Source organism: Hyla sarda, chromosome 5 (assembly GCF_029499605.1).
Source record: "Hyla sarda isolate aHylSar1 chromosome 5, aHylSar1.hap1, whole genome shotgun sequence".
NCBI classification, from domain to species: Eukaryota; Metazoa; Chordata; class Amphibia; order Anura; family Hylidae; genus Hyla; species Hyla sarda.
In genome coordinates this window covers 108,427,140-108,444,475 of record NC_079193.1, presented here as the reverse complement: position 1 = coordinate 108,444,475, position 17,336 = coordinate 108,427,140, and positions in this window count along the sequence as shown.

Sequence of the window (17,336 nt, the reverse complement as noted above, 5' to 3'; positions counted from 1 at the left end):
ATGTTGTTACCAAGTCATGTAACCAGGGAAAGTGTCAGTGACTAGGTGACTTGTGTGGTGACCTATGGGGCCCCTCTAAAACACTCCTGTCAAGGTCCGGAGGGGTATGCAGTGAGGATACTGGTGGTGGATCCTCTGTGTCAGTGGGGTGATGACGTGGGCCGTACCAGGGGAACGGAGTCTAAGGGGTTACTGGTTTTCACCAGAGCCCGCCGCAAAGCGGGATGGACTTGCAGCGGCAGGTAACCCCCAGGTCGTTCCACCCGATAGTGACTCAATCCCAGCTGACGGCTGAGACAGGCGCGGTACCAGGGATAAGGCAAGAGCAAGGTCGGACGTAGCAGAAGGTCAGGGCAGGCAGCAAGTATCGTAGTCAGGGGCAACAGCAGAGGGTCTGGAACACTGGCTTGGAACATACACAAGAACGCATTCACTGGCACTGAGGCAACAAGATCCGGCGATACCAGGAAGGGGAAGTTGGTTTTTATAATGAAGACACAGGTGGATGACTGATTGGGCTAGGCGCCAATCAATGGCGCACTGGCCCTATAAATCTCAGAGCGCCAGGACTGAGCCGATGGAGGACGGGACAGGTGAGGGGATTGGGATGCGAGCCGCGGGCGGGCGTGTCCCGCTACGTTGGTCGCATCCCTGCCGGTTACACTAATGCAGCGCTCCCGGTCAGCGAGTCTGACCGGGGCGCTGCATGGAGGTGAACGCTGCAAGCACTCCGGGGTAGAGCAGGGACCCAGAGTGCTCGGCGTAACAGTACTCCCCCTTTGGTCTCCCCCTCTTTTTGGAACTTGTGGATGAGCTCCTTGTCGAGGATATTATCCTCGGGTTCCCAAGACCTCTCTTCGGGGCCACAATTCTCCCAATCTACGAGAACATTTTTTTTTACCTCTGACCACTTTGGAAGCGAGGATTTCCTTTACAGCAAAGACATCAGAGGAGCCAGAGACAGGAGCTGGAGTGACAACCTTGGGGGAGAAGCGGTTAAGAGCGAGAGGTTTGAGAAGTGAAACATGAAAGGAGTTAGGAATACGTAGAGAAGGGGGAAGAAGAAGTTTGTAGGAGACAGGATTGATTTGACACTTGATTTTAAATGGTCCAAGGTAACGTGGACGCAGCTTGTAGCTGGGAATGTGGAAGCTGATATACTTGGCAGAGAGCCACACTTTGTCCCCAAGAGCGAAGACAGGAGGAGTTCTTCTCTTCTTATCGGCATGTCTCTTCATACGAGACGAGGCCAGTAGGAGCGACTTTTGAGTCTCCTTCCAGATAACAGAGAAGTCCCGGGTAACTTCATCTACAGCATGCAATCCAGAAGAAGTGGGAATGGGGAGGGTGGGGGGGGGGGGCAGAGGGTGACGGCTGTACACCACAAAGAACAGGGATTTGGCAGAGGATTCTGAATTTCTGAAATTGTACGAGAATTCAGCCCAGGGTAGAAGGTCGACCCAATCGTCTTGGCGGGAGGAGACAAAATGTCGCAAATAGTCACCAAGAATCTGGTTTACTCTCTCTACTTGTCCATTGGATTGGGGGTGATTGGAGGACGAGAAACTTAATTTGATTTTTAATTGGTTACAGAGAGCTCTCCCAAATTTCGACACAAATTGAACGCCTCTATCCGAGACTATATGCGTGGGTAGCCCGTGAAGGCGAAAAAATATGCAGAAAAAATTGCTTCGCTAATTGTGGCGCAGAAGGAAGACCTGGAAGCGGAATGAAATGTGCCATTTTGGAGAAACGATCAACGACCACCCAGATGACGGTGTTGCCATGGGACACAGGCAGATCCGTAATAAAATCCATGGCAATTTGGGACCATGGTTGCTCGGGAACGGGTAAAGGAAGGAGGAGTCCAGCAGGCTTCTGGCGAGGAGTTTTATCCCGGGTGCAAACTGTGCAGGCCCGAATGAAATCAGTGACGTCACCCTCCAGCGTAGGCCACCAATACAAACGAGAAATAAGCTGGATGAACTTCTTGATGCCAGCATGGCCAGCAAGGTGAGAGGAATGTCCCCATTTGAGGATCTTGAGGCGCTGGCGAGGAGGGACAAAGGTCTTTCCAGGAGGAGTTTGTCCAATAGAAGCTGGAGCAGAGGAGACCAGGCACTCAGGAGGTACAATATGCTGCAGAGGGACTGCAAATTAGGTGGCATCAGAGGAACGTGAAAGGGCGTCAGCCCTGACGTTTTTGTCTGCAGGACGAAAGTGAATCTTGAAGTTAAAGCGGGCAAAAAACAACGACCACCTAGCCTGGCGAGAATTCAGACGCTGGGCAGACTGGAGGTACGAGAGATTCTTGTGGTCAGTGTAAATGACAATGGGGTGTTTGGAACCCTCCAATAGATGCCTCCATTCTTCGAGAGCTAACTTGATGGCTAAAAGTTCACGATCTCCAATGGAGTCATTCTTTTCTGCCAGAGAGAAGGTTTTAGAAAAGAAACCACAAGTAATATTACATCCGGTAGAGTTTTTTTTTGAGAAGTACGGCTCCGGCTCCGACTGAGGAGGCGTCAACTTCCAGCAAGAAAGGTTTCGATGAATCAGGTCTGGACAGCACTGGATCAGAAGCGAAGGCAGTTTTGAGGCGATTGAAGGCCTCATCTGCTTGAGGAGGCCATGATTTAGGGTAGCGGCCACAATGGTGGAAAAATGGGGAATAAACTGTCGGTAGTAGTTGGCAAATCCCAGAAAGCGCTGGATAGCACGGAGTCCAGAAGGGCGTGGCAAATCTAAAACCTCTGACAATTTGTCTGGGTCCATTTGAAGTCCTTGGCCAGAGAATAGATAACCTAGGAAAGGAAGAGATTCACATTCAAAGAGACATTTTTCCATTTTGGCATATAGGTGATTTTCGCGGAGTCTCTGGAGCACTAGGCGGACATGACGACGGTGTTCCTCTAGACTAGAGGAGAAAATCAAGATGTCGTCCAGGTAAACCACAACACAGGTATATAACAAGTCCCGAAATATCTCATTAACGAAGTCCTGGAAGACTGCAGGAGCGTTGCAGAGCCCAAAGGGGATAACAAGATATATGAAATGTCCGTCTCTGGTATTGAATGCGGTTTTCCACTCATCCCCTTTCCTGATGCAAATAAGATTATATGCGCCTCTTAAGTCCAATTTAGTGAAAATATTGGCGCCACGAAGACGGTCAAAGAGTTCAGAGATCAAAGGCAGGGGATAGCGGTTTTTGATGGTGATTTTATTTAAACCGCGGTAGTCAATGCATGACCGTAAGGAACCGTCTTTTTTAGAAACAAAGAAGAACCCCGCTCCAGCAGGGGATGATGACTTTCAAATGAATCCCCTCTTTAGATTTTCCTGGATATAATCGGACATGGCTTGAATCTCTGGGGCGGACAGAGGGTAGATCCTGCCCCGGGGTGGAGTAGTACCAGGAAGGAGGTCCTTAGGGCAGTCATAAGGCCTATGAGGTGGTAAAATCTCTGCTTGTTTTTTACAGAAAACATCGGCAAAGTCCTGGTAGGCCTTGGGAAGACCTGGTATAGGTGGAGCCACAGGGGTTTGACAAATGGGAGCAGACGTGAGGCAATGTTTGAGACAAGATGAACCCCAACTCTTGATCTCCCCGGTGGTCCAGTCAAGGGTAGGAGAATGACGTTTAACCCATGGCAGACCGAGGAGGATTTCAGAGGTGCAGTTGGGTAGGACAAGAAATTCAATTTTTTCGTGATGCAGTCCAATGCAAATTAGCAGGGGTTCTGTGCGGTAACGTACAGTGCAGTCCAATTTTTCTCCGTTGACTGAAGAAATGTAGAGCGGTCTGACGAGACTGGTCACTGGGATGTTGAACCTATTAACCAAAGAGGCCAAAATAAAATTTCCTGCCGAACCGGAGTCCAAAAAGGCTACACCTGAGAAGGAGGAGTTAGCAGAAGGAGAAATCACTGTGAGACGTGGAGAAGCAGAATTCACACCTAGAGCTGTCTCACCTTTGTGAGGTAACGGAGTATGTCTCTCCTGAGGGCGGATAGGACAGTCTTTTAGGAAGTGTTCGTTACTAGCACAGTACTGCTGTGCCTCGGCAGAAGGCACAGGAACAGATTGCAGTGGACTAGAGAATAGAGGAGCCGGGGAGAGAAATCGCCTGGTGAGAACAAGATCCTTTTCCTGTCGGAGCTCCTGGCATCTTTCAGAGAAACGCATGTCAATGCGGGTGGCCAAATGGATAAGTTCAGACAGGTTAGCAGGAATTTCTCGTGCGGCCAGTACATCCTTGATGTTGCTGGTAGTGTTGAGCGGCATAGGCCATATTCGAATTCGCGAATATTTGCGAATATATGGACGAATATTTGTCATATATTCGCTAAATTCTTATATTCGTAATATTCGCGTTTTAATTTCGCATATGCGAAAATTTGCGTATGCAAAAATTAGCACATGTGAAAATTTTCATATGCAAATTTTTGCATATGCGAAAATTCGCACGCCAGTCTCACACAGTAGTATTAGAGCCTTCTTTACACCACACAAGCTGGAAGCAGAGAGGGATGATCACTGTGATGTGTACTGTGATTAAAAAAAAAGAAATAATATTCGCAATTACGAATATATAGTGCTATATTCGCGAATATTCGCGAATTCGCGAATATGCGATATTCGCGAATAAAATTCGCATTGCGGATATTTGCGAGCAACACTAGTTGCTGGATAAGCCTTTCTTGAAGGTCGCACAGAGGGCCTCATTGTTCCAGGATAATTCTGAGGCGAGGGTACGAAACTGGATGGCGTATTCGCCTACGGAAGAACTTCCTTGGACTAGGTTCAGCAAAGCAGTCTCGGCAGAGGAGGCCCGGGCTGGCTCCTCGAAGAAACTACGAACTTCAGTGAAGAAGGACTGGACAGTGGCAGTGACAGGATCATTGCGGTCCCAGAGCGGTGTGGCCCATGACAAGGCCTTTCCAGACAGGAGACTAACCACGAAAGCCACCTTAGACCATTCTGTGGGGAATTGGTCCGACATCATCTCCAAGTGTAGGGAACATTGAGACAGAAAACCATGGCACAGTTTAGAGTCCCCATCAAATTTATCCGGCAGGGACAGGCAGAGGCTAGGAGCGGCCACTCGCTGCGGAGGAGGTGCAGGAGCTGGCGGAGGAGATTGTTGCTGAAGCTGTGGCAGAAGTTGTTGCAGCATGACGGTCAGTTGGGTCAGCTGCTGTCCTTGTTGCGCTATCTGTTGAGATTGCTGGCCGACCACCGTGGTAAGGTCAATGACAACTGGCAGTGGGACCTCAGCGGGATCCATGGCCGGATTTACTGTCAGGGTCCGTATGGGTATGCAGTGAGGATACTGGTGGTGGATCCTCTGTGTTAGTGGGGTGATGACGTGGGCCGTACCAGGGGAACGGAGTCTAAGGGGTTACTGGTTTTCACCAGAGCCTGCCGCAAAGCTGGATGGACTTGCAGCGGCAGGTAACCCCCAGGTCGTTCCACCCGATAGCGACTCAACCCCAGCTGACGGCTGAGACAGGCGCGGTACAAGGGATAAGGCAAGAGCAAGGTCGGACGTAGCAGAAGGTCAGGGCAGGCAGCAAGTATCGTAGTCAGGGGCAACAGCAGAGGGTCTGGAACACTGGCTTGGAACATACACAAGAATGCTTTCACTGGCACTGAGGCAACAAGATCCGGCGATACCTGGAAGGGGAAGTGAGTTTTTATAATGAAGACACAGGTGGATGACTGATTGGGCCAGTGCGCCATAAATCTCAGAGAGTCGGCTCACTTGCAACCTGGGGAGCGGGCCGCGCGCGCCGGGACTGAGCCGACAGGACAGGACAGGTGAGGGGATTGGAACGCTACGCGGGTCGCATCCCTGCCGGTTACACTAATGCAGCGCTCCCGGTCAGTGGGTCTGACCGGGGCGCTGCATGGAGGTGAACGCCGCGAGCGCTCCGGGTAAGAGCAGGGACCCGGAGCGCTCGGCCTAACAACTCCCATAAAAACCAAGGAAGGAGCTAGAGTCAGTCAAATCTCTGCTGCGGTATAAGACCCTAGAGTGTCTGGTGTCATGAGGAGACCCAAGGCCTAATCACGCAGCCACAATTCCACCACTAAGTGCCGCACAGGGGAATGTCAAAGCCTGGTAAGCTGCACAAGGGGTGAAGTCTAGTCAGTCCTAGTCAAGTCAGTCAATTCTGTTTAAATTCAGTGTGGGTTGGCACCATTCTGTCCAAGTCCACTACAAGTCCCAGCGAACCTGCAAGTCTCTAAAGTCTGGCGTCACAAATACAAGGGGTTAATGCCATCTGCTCCTAGGGTAATAACATCTGCCCTCTTCACACCCCCACCACAACTTTTGGCATCCTACGAACATGATATGGGTGTGCGCCTTATGCAAAAAGTACCCCCCAGTCTGAACTGTGTCCAGTATTGCCAATAATTTGCATGATGACGCAAAAAGAAACTGCGCCAGAAAATGTACTGGATTTTGTCAGCGAAACTTGTCTATTGCGAGGCGCTTGTGAAACAGAGGGGGAGGTGAAGAAACATTTGCTATCTGCCATTGTGAACAGTAAAATAATTGTGCAGTCCTGTGTAAAACCTGTACCTGAAAGGGTTAATCTGGCACAGCAATCCCTGCGCGCGAGAGCGGTCACAGCTTCGTCCACGTCAGTTCCCAGCGGTGACGCCTCTTCAATTCAGTGAGGAGGAACTAAAAGGACTACCCTATGTTGCACAGGGGAAGACTTTCCTGAGCCGACCCAAGCAGGAGGTTCGCTGAGCGCAGCCATCTTGGATGTTTCGGCTGCTGCGCTTATCCCAAGCTGCTGCTTGCCAAGTCAGCACTGCACTGCAAGTTCTGCAAGCATCACCGATCACCAGGATAGTCTCCGGTGCCAAAGTTTGTCATCAGCATCCCGGTATTGTCCGCAAGTCTGGTTTTTAAGTCTTCTGTCTCACTGGATACCTAATAGTCCTCCCTAATGCATAAGGACAATTTTTATACAGATATTGTCATAGTTCCCTTGGTTCTATTGATGTTAAACACAGAACCTCATGTACAGATGACAATAAATTGCATAGGGCTCATGGTTGAATTAAATATGTGAATTGTGCTAACGGTGTCAGCTACAGCACAGACATGGAAGAAATGTTTCTTAACCCCTTAAGGACCAAGCACGTATGAGTACGTCCCTGCACCCTGGGTCTTAAGGACTAGGCACGTACTTATACGTCCGTGGGAATTTCGACCCCCCCATGTCGGCGATCGGCGCAAATCGCAAGTGAATTCACACTTGCGATTTGCACGATTCTGGGTCATTACGGGTCTATGGGGACCCGGTGACCCGGAATATAAGGGGGATCATGGGTGTCTAAGACACCCACAATCCCCCTAAAGAGATAGGAGTGAGGTGGAAGTGGTGCCACCCTTCCTATCCCTGCTATTGGTGGTCTAGACGCGACCACCAATAGCAGATAGGGGGGGGGGGTTAACTTTCATTTTCCCCGTCCTGCCCACCCACAATAGGCGGGGCAGAACTGGGAGACGACAGAGTACCGGCGCCGGAGTCCACTTACCGATCTGCGGAGGCTGCGGGCGACGATCGACGTCGGAGATCGACGGGCAGCGATGTCGTGCAGCAGGCTCCTTGGATCCAACGGAAGCCGGTAAGTTGCCTAGCAACATCTGGAGGGCTGCAGTCTGAGACCACTATATAGTGGTCTCTATACTGTAGCACTCCAGATGTTGCAAAACTACAACTCCCAGCATGCCCAGACAGCTGTTTGGGCATGATGGGAGTTGTAGTTTTGCAACAGCTGGAGGGCTACAGTTTGAGACCATTATATGGTAGTCTCTGAACTATAGCCCTCCAGATCTTGCAAAGCTACAACTCCTAGCCTGCCCACACAACTGTTTGCTGTCTGGGCAAGCTGGGATTTGTAGTTTTGCAGCATCTGGAGGGCCACAGTTTGCAGTGGTCTCTATACTGTAGCTCTCCAGATATTGCAAAACTGCAAATCCCAGCATGCCCTTCAGTGATCAGTACATGCTGGGAGTTGTAGTTTTGCAACAGCTGGAGGCACACTGGTTTTAAAATATTGAGTTAGATAACAGAACCTAACTGAAGGTTTTCCAACCAGTGTGCCTCCAGCTGTTGCAAAACTACAACTCCCAGCCTGCATGGTCTGTCAGTACGTGCTGGGAGTTGTAGTTTTGAAACAGCTGGAGGTTTGCCCCCCCCCCCCCCATGTGAACTTACAGGGTACATTCATACGGGCAGGCTTACAGTAAGTTTTCTGCTTCAAGTATGAGCTGCGGCAAATCAAATTTTCATCGCAGCGCAAACTCCTAGCAGGGAACTCACTGTAAACCTCCGCCAGTGCGAATGTACCCTAAAAACGCTACACTACACTAACACATAATAAAATGTAAAACACTACATCTACACCCCCTTACACTATCCCCCCAATAAAAATTAAAAACGTATTGTACGGCAGTGTTTCCTGTTTGGGAATCACTGGTGTAGAATACCCCTATGTCCACCCCTATGCAATCCCTAATTTAGTCCTCAAATGCGCATGGCGCTCTCTCACTTCGGAGCCCTGTCGTATTTCAAGGAAACAGTTTAGGACCACATATTGGGTATCTCCGTACTCGGGAGAAATGACACTACAAATTTTGGGGGGCTTTTTCTCTGTTTACCCCTTATGAAAAGGAAAAGTTGGGGTCTACTCCAGCCTGTTAGTGTAAAAAAAAAAAAAAATTTACACTAACATGCTGGTGTTGCCCTTTACTTTTTATTTTCACAAGAGGTAAAAGGAAAAAAAGACCCCCAAATTTTGTAACGCAATTTCTCTTGAGTACGGAAATACCCAGGATGTGGGCGCAAAATGATCTGCGGGCGCATAACAAGGCTCAAGAGTGAGAGTGCACTATGTACATTTGAAGCCTAAATTGTTAATTTGCACAGGGGTGGCTAATTTTACAGCGGTTCTGACATAAACTCAAAAAAATAAATACCGACATGTGACCCCATTTTGGAAACTACACACCTCACGGAATGTAACAAGGGGTATAGTGAGCCTTAACACCCCACAGGTTTTCGTTAAAGTTGGATGGGAAAATGAAAAAAAAAATTTTTTTCACTAAAATGCTGGTGTTACCCTAAATTTTTCATTTTCACAAGAGAAAATAGGAAAGAAGCCCCCCAAAATTTGTAACCCCATTTCTTCTGAGTAAGAAAATACCCCAAATGTGGATGTAAAGTGCTCGGCGGGCGAACTACAATGCTCAGAAGAGAGGGAGCGCCATTGGGATTTCGAAGAGAAAATGTGTCCGGAATTGAAGGCCACGTGTGTTTACAAAGCCCCCATAGTGCCAGAACAATGGACCCCCCCAACATGTGACCCCATTTTGGAAACTAAACCCCTCACGTAATGTAATAAGGGGTACAGTGAGCATTTACACCCCACAGGTGTCTGACAGATTTTTGGAACAGTGGTCCGTGAAAATGAAAAATTTTATTTTTCATTTGCTCAGCCCACTGATCCAAAGATCTGTCAAATGCCAGGGGGTGTAAATATTTACTGCACCCCTTGTTAAATTCTGTGAGGGGTGTAGTTTCCAAAATGGGGTCACATGTGGGGGGTCCACTGTTCTGGCACCACGGGGGGCTTTGTAAACGCACATGGCCCCTGACTACCATTCCAAACAAATTCCCTCTTCAAAAGCTCAATGACACTCCTCCTCTTCTGAGCATTGTAGTTCGACCACAGGGCACTTGACGTCCACACATGGGGTATTTCCATACTCAGAAGAAATGGGGTTACAAATTTTGGGGGTATTTTCTGCTATTAACCCTTGCAAAAATGTGAAATTTGGGGGGAAACACATTTTAGTGAAAATATGCCCGACATATAGCGACATGCCCCCCGATCAAAACTTGCTCTCAATATGCCAAATATGACTCCTTCTCTTCTAAACATTGTAATTTGCCCGTAGTGCATTTCAGGTCAACTTATGGGGTACCTCCATGCTCAGAAGAGATGGGGTTACAAATTTTTGGGGGTATTTTCTGCTATTAACCCTTGCAAAAATTTGAAATTTGGGGGGTCTAGTTTCCAAAATGGTATGCCATGTGTTTTTTTTTTTTGCTTTTCTGGCACCAAAGGGGCTTCATAAATGCAACATTCCCCCCCAAAATAATTAAAAAAAAAACATACTCTCTAAAATCCCCTTGTCACTCCTTCGCTTCTGAGCCCTGTACTGTGCCCGCCGAACACTTTACATAGACATATGAGGTATTTCCTTACTTGAGAGAAATTGGGCTACAAATACAAGTATACATTTTCTCACATTCTAAAATTGGGTCTACAAGAACATGCGAGTGTAAAAAATTAAGATTGTGAATTTTCTCCTTCACTTTGCTGCTATTCCTGTGAAACACCTAAAGAGTAAAAACACTTACTGAATGTCATTTTGAATACTTTGGGGGGTGCAATTTTTATAATGGGGTCTTTTATGGGGTATTTCTAATATGAAGACCCTTCAAATCCCCTTTAAACCTGAACTGGTCCCTGAAAAATAGTGAGTTTGAAAATTTTGTGAAAAATTGGAAATTGCTGCTGAACTTTGAAGCCCTCTGGTGTCTTCCAAAAGTAAAAACTTGTCAATTTTATGATGCAGACATAAAGTAGACATATTGTATATGTGAATAAAAAAAAAAAATCATTTGGAATATCCATTTTCCTTACAAGCAAAGAGCTTCAAAGTTAGAAAAATGCTAAATTTTCAATTTTTTCATACAATTTTGGGATTTTTCACCAAGAAAGGATGCAAGTTACCACAAAAATGTAACACCTTGTTAAAGTAGAATATGTCACGAAAAAACAATTTCGGAATCAGAATGACAACTAAAAGCATTCCAGAGTTATCAATATTTAAAGCAGGGGTCCTCAAACTTTTTAAATGGGGGGCCAGTTCACGGTCCCTCAGACCGTTGGAGGGCCGTACTATAGATAACAAAACATGAATAAATTCCTATGCACACTTATATATCTTATTAGTGGACTACCACTTTAAATACACAGCACAGTTCCCCCACATTAGGTTGGCAGTATAGATCCCCCCCACATTAGGGGGGCAGTACAGTTCCCCCACATTAGGGTTGGCAGTAAAGTTCCCCCACATTAGGTGCAGTACAATTCCACCACATTAGGTGCAGTACAATTCCCCCACATTAGGGGCAGTACAGTTCCCCCACATTAGGTGCAGTACAATTCCCCCACATTAGGTGCAGTACAATTCCCCCACATTAGGTGCAGTACAATTCCCCCACATTAGGTGCAGTACAATTCCCCCACATTGGGTGCAGTACAATTCCCCCACATTAGGTGCAGTACAATTCCCGCACATTAGGTGCAGTATACTTCCCCCATATTAGGTTTGCAGTATAATTCCCCCACATTAGGTAGTAGTTCCCCTACATTAGATTGTAGTTCCCCCCCACATTAGGTGCGGTATAGTTCACCCACATTAGGTTGTAGTTCCCCCACATTAGGTGCAGTATAGTTCCCCCACATTAGGTGCAATATAGTCCCCCACATTAGGCTTGCAGTATGTTCCCCCACATTAGGTGCAATATAGTCCCCCACATTAGGCTGGTAGTATAGTTCCCCCACATTAGGTGCAATATAGTCCCCCGCATTATGTTGGCAGTATAGTCCCCCCACATTAGGTGCAATATAGTCCCCCACATTAGGCTGGCAGTATAGTTCCCCCACATTAGGTGCAATATAGTCCCCCACATTACGTTGGCAGTATGTTCCCCCATATTAGGTGCAATATAGTCCCCCAGATTACGTTGGCAGTATAGACCCCCCACATTAGGTGCAATATAGTCCCCCACCTTAGGCTGGCAGTATGTTCCACTGCATTAGGTGTAATATAGTCCCCCACATTAGGCTGGCAGTATAGTTCCTCCACATTAGGTGCAATATAGTCTCCCACATTAGGCTTGCAGTATGTTCCCCCACATTAGGTGCAATATAGTCCCCCACATTAGGTGCAATATAGCCCCCCACATTACGTTGGAAGTATATTCCCCCACATTAGGTGCAATATAGTCCCCCACATTAGGCTGGCAGTATAGTCCCCCCACATTAGGTACAATATAGTCCCCCACATTAGGCTGGCAGTATAGTTCCCCCACATTAGGTGCAATATAGTCCCCCACATTAGGCTGGCAGAATAGTTCCCCCACATTAGGTGCAATATAGTCCCCCACATTACGTTGGCAGTATGTTCCCCCACATTAGGTGAAATATAGTCCCCCACATTAGGCTGGCAGTATAGTTCCCCCACATTAGGTGCAATATAGTCCCCCACATTAGGCTGGCAGTATAGTTCCTCCACATTAGGTGCAATATAGTCCCCCACATAATGTTGGCAGTATGTTCCCCCACATTAGGTGCAATATAGTCCCCCACATTACGTTGGCAGTATAGTCCCCCCACATTAGGTGTAATATAATCCCCCACATTAGGCTGGCAGTATAGTTCCCCCACATTAGGTGCAATATAGTCCCCCACATTAGGCTGGCAGTATAGTTCCCCCACATTAGGTGCAACATAGTCCCCCACATTAGGCTTGCATTATGTTCCCCCACATTAGGTGCAATATAGTCCCCCACATTAGGTGCAATGTAGTCCCCCACATTAGGCTTGCAGTATGTTCCCCCACATTAGGTGCAATATAGTCCCCCACATTAGGTGCAATATAGTCCCCCACATTACGTTGGCAGTATGTTCCCCCACATTAGGTGCAATATTATCCCCCACATTAGGCTGGCAGTATAGTCCCCCCACATTAGGTGCAATATAGTCCCCCACATAAGGCTGGCAGTATAGTTCCCCCACATTAGGCTGGCAGTATAGTCCCTCAAATTACGTTGGTAGTATAGTCCCCCACATTAGGTGCAGTATGTTCCCCCACATTAGGCTGGCAGTATATTCCCCCACATTAGGCTGGCAGTATAGTTCCCCAAATTACTTTGGCAGTATAGTTCCCCCACATTAGGTGCAGTATGTTCCCCCACATTAGGTGCAGTATAGTCCCCCACATTCGGCTGGCAGTATGTTCCCCCACATTAGGTGCAGTATGTTCCCCCAAATTGGGTACAGTATGTTCCCCCACATTAGGCTGGCAGTATAGTTCCCCCACATTAGGCTGGCAGTATAGTCCCCTAAATTATGTTGGCAGTATGTTCCCCCACATTGTACTGCCCCATTTCAGTGTTCCGACCACCGCTCCAGCCATAGCAGGACCGGAGGATCGGTGGTCAGAACACCGAAGGGACGCGCCACTGGTAAACACTTACCTACTACCAGCGCGCACGTCCTTGCTTCTTCGCTTCTTCTCTTCTCTGCTGCTCCGCGCTCGGTTGCCATGGGCGCACGCATGGGACATCAGTGACGTTGCTGCGTGCGCCTGCTACCGGCGGTCCCCGCATTTTTTAAATAAACGCGGGCCACAGGGACTTCACTGAGGCATCCTTGTGTTCCCAAAGTATCTTTCGGAACACAGGGATGTCCTAAGGCAAAAACACCCAGCGGGCCGGGTAAATGCGCTCCGTAGTTTGAGGACCCCTGAATGTGGCCTGCGGGCCGTAGTTTGGGGACCCCTGGTTTAACCCCTTAAGGACCAGGCCATTTTACACCTTAGGACCAGAGCGTTTTTTGCACACCGTCACTTTAAGCATTAATAACTCTAAGATACTTTTACCGAATATTCTGATTCTGAGATTGTTTTTTCGTTACATATTCTACTTTATTTTGGTGGTAAATTTTCGGCGTTACTTGCATCCTTTTTTGTGAAAAATTCCAAAATTTCATGAAAATTTTTAAAACTTAGCATTTTTCTAACTTTGAAGCTCTCTGCTTGTAAGGAAAATGGATATTCAAAATACATTTTATTTTTATTCACAAATACAATATGTCCACTTGCAAATTGCAAAATCTGAAGGGACAGATGTTACAGAACTACAACTCCCAGCATGCCTGGGCAGTCTAGGCATGTTGAGAGTTGTAGTTTGGCAACATCTGGAGGGCTACAGTTTGGGCACCACTGTAACAGTGGTCCCCAAACTGTGACCCTCCAGATGTTGCAAAACTAAAACTCCCAGCATGCACAGACAGCCTTTGGCTGTCTGGGCATGCTGGGAGTTGCAGTTCGGCACTCCTAGTGGTTGCCACAGTAAAAAACACTTTACTTTCAGTTTCATTTCTCCCCCCCCACCGTCGATTCCCTACCTGAGCCAGGATCTCCGGTGAATATCTGCGATGATTGCCGGGCCCCACGAGTCTTCTCCTCCCGGTAACGGCCTCCATGTTCTCCCCCTGTTCTGCCTGACATCCAGGGGTGGGCAGAATGGGGGGTTTCCATGGCAACCCACCGTCCTGCTCTGCCATTGGTCAGAATCAGTTCTGACCAATGGCAGGGGATGGGAGGAGATCGCAGCATTGCGACCTCACTCCTATCCTGCAGGATGCTGGGGCCTGTCACTCACAGATCCGAGCATCCCTATTTTCCGGGTGATCGGGTCACCAGAGACCCGATCAGCTCGGAATAGGAGAAAATCGCATGTCTGAATTGACATGCGATTTTCTGCGATCGCAGAAAATCCCGGGACCCCCCTCGGCATTTGCACAGCATGCCTGTTGAAAGATTTCAGCAGACATGCCATTCCGATCTCTGCCCGGTGCGCGGCAGAGACCGGAAATATAACAGGACGTTCTCTAACGTCCTTGGGCATTAAAGCCCAGGTAGCGGGGACCTTAGAGAATGTCCTATGTCCTAAAGAGGCTAAAGTGACAGTGGTCAGATGTTCAAAAACGCTCTGGTCCTAAGGTGTAAAATGGCCTGGTCCTTAAGGGGTTAAAAGGCCTATAGCACAGTGTGAACTTATGAGGCAAAACTTGGTGACAGGTTCAGATCATATACAGTGGTCCCTCAACATACAATGGTAATTTGTTCCAAATGAACCATCGTTTGTTGAAACCATCGTATGTTGAGGGATCCGTGCAATGTTAACTATAGGAAGGTATACTCACCTGTCCCCGCCGCTCCAGACCGTCACCGCTGCCCTGGATGTCGCTGTCCATCGCAGTCGCCACGACCCTGTGGTGTCCCCGCCGCTCCAGACCGTCTCCGCTGCCCGGGATCGTCGTTCCTTATCGCCGTCATCACGTCACTACGCACGCTGCTCCTATTGGATAATGGGACGCCGTGCGCGGCGACGTGATGACGGCGATGGAGAGCGATGGCGATGCCGGGGATCCCGAAGAGGACGGTCCGGAGCACTGCATTTTTAAAGTAAACGCGAGGGCCGCAGAGGGTTAACAGGGGCATCCCTGTGTCCCGAAAACATCTTTCAGGACACAGGGATGTCCTTAATAGTGATGGGGAAATTAATCTGGGGGGGGGGGCAATTGCCCCGTTGCCCCCCCCCCTGGATCTGCCACTGCATGCATTACATACATACTGTACACATTCATGCTTCATACATGCATGCTTCATACACACACAGATAGAATAGATCAGTGGCTGTCCGGGCATGCTGGGAGCCTTTGGCTGTCCGGGCATGCTGGGAGTTACAGTTTTGCAACAACTGGAGGCACACTGGTTGGGAAACACTGGTATAGATACACACTTGCACTATACATATAGTCATCCACAGTAGTAACACACACACAGGCACAGTACACAAACATACACATATGCATAACACACATAAATATATCCACACACACATGCTTAAACACATATATACATGCAGGGACATCTACTTTAGTCAGGCTCCATGTTGTACAGCCTCTGCGGTGCTCTCCTTTCCTCACATCCAGCTCTGTGCTCCCTCCTCCTCCCTCCCCCTGGTCAGACAGCTGAAGGCTGAAAGAAGAGTCTGGGGCTGAGGGAAGATACCAAGTGCAGGGGGGGGGGGGGGGGCCGTGATTTTGGTGAGGTGAGAAGAACTCCAACGCTGCAAGTTAGTTTATTTAAAAAAAATGTCAGACATTCGGGGCCCTCTTTTTTGACTGGGTGCCTGGGGCCCGGAGCACAAGCTCCAAGAGCACCATTGTTAATCTGGCCCTGCCCCTAGAGGCCTTAATGAGGGCATGGATTTAATCCGCTAGAGCCCCATCCCTAGGGTTCTGTATACATGAACTGATATGTTCATATCTATCTTTTATCTTCAGCCATAATTTTATTAGCTTCCAATTTTTACTAATTTATGGCTCATGCTTCCATGTGTTCAACCTTGCAATTCACCCTCCAACACACAATGCAGTATTTTATCTCCTTTAGATATTACTTCCACTATTTATCCTTTCAATAGCCCATTCATTTTCAAAGGTCTTGTCTGCCACTGCCCTTTCTTTATATATCTTTATACATTATTATATCTATGTTCCCACTTTTTAGTCCAGTCCTAACATCATTGTAATTTTATAGCATCATGGGAAAACCATCTTCTATCCAATCATTTTGTTCCCATTTATACACCCAATTATCAACACTCAAATCCCCTATGGCGCATTATCAATATGCTCTGTTTTATACACTGCATCCCCTGCTATTATTTATCGGTCCTTTTATAGTTGTTCTACACTCAGATATGCATCTGATATGTGATCCACTCCTCTCTGGGGCAATCACAACAGAATGCTTCTTGTTACTAATTTCTCCTTCTCATACTAATTATGTTATATACTTTTATACTATATACTATTATACTTTATAGTACTGTCAGCCCATATGTCTCCGTGCCCCACTACTTACATCGTTCTCGCGCACATCCTTAAAACAAACAAGGATGCGCATCCCCGCAGCACAGCATACACTAGTCATCACTAGTAACTTTTGCAGTTGGCGCTTACGCACTGAGCTCCGAAGGATGTCGGGCTGCAGCGCATGGCCGCGTGAACCGCAGGAGTCCCGTTCTCAGCACTCAAGGGATTGTAATCATACATGCAAGTTATTATGTTCTGATAATAATTATGCTAATAATTATGAGGTAGATCCTGTAAACCCAGTGGACGTACCTTGTTTGTTTTGTAATTTTGGCGCCAGTGTGTATGTGTATATAAACTAAGCATGTCTCACTTTCTGTAAATAAGCCTTTTTACCTGAAGAAGAGGCACTGTTGCCTCAAAACGTGTAGTTTTCTGGCTTAATAAAGATACCTTTGCACCTAACAAGCAGATGTCCCTGTGGTTTGTGCTACAACCCGGCTTTTCCAAGATTTACTTGCCATTTACAGATCGTCAGAGGATGCCCTGATGTTGACTCCGGG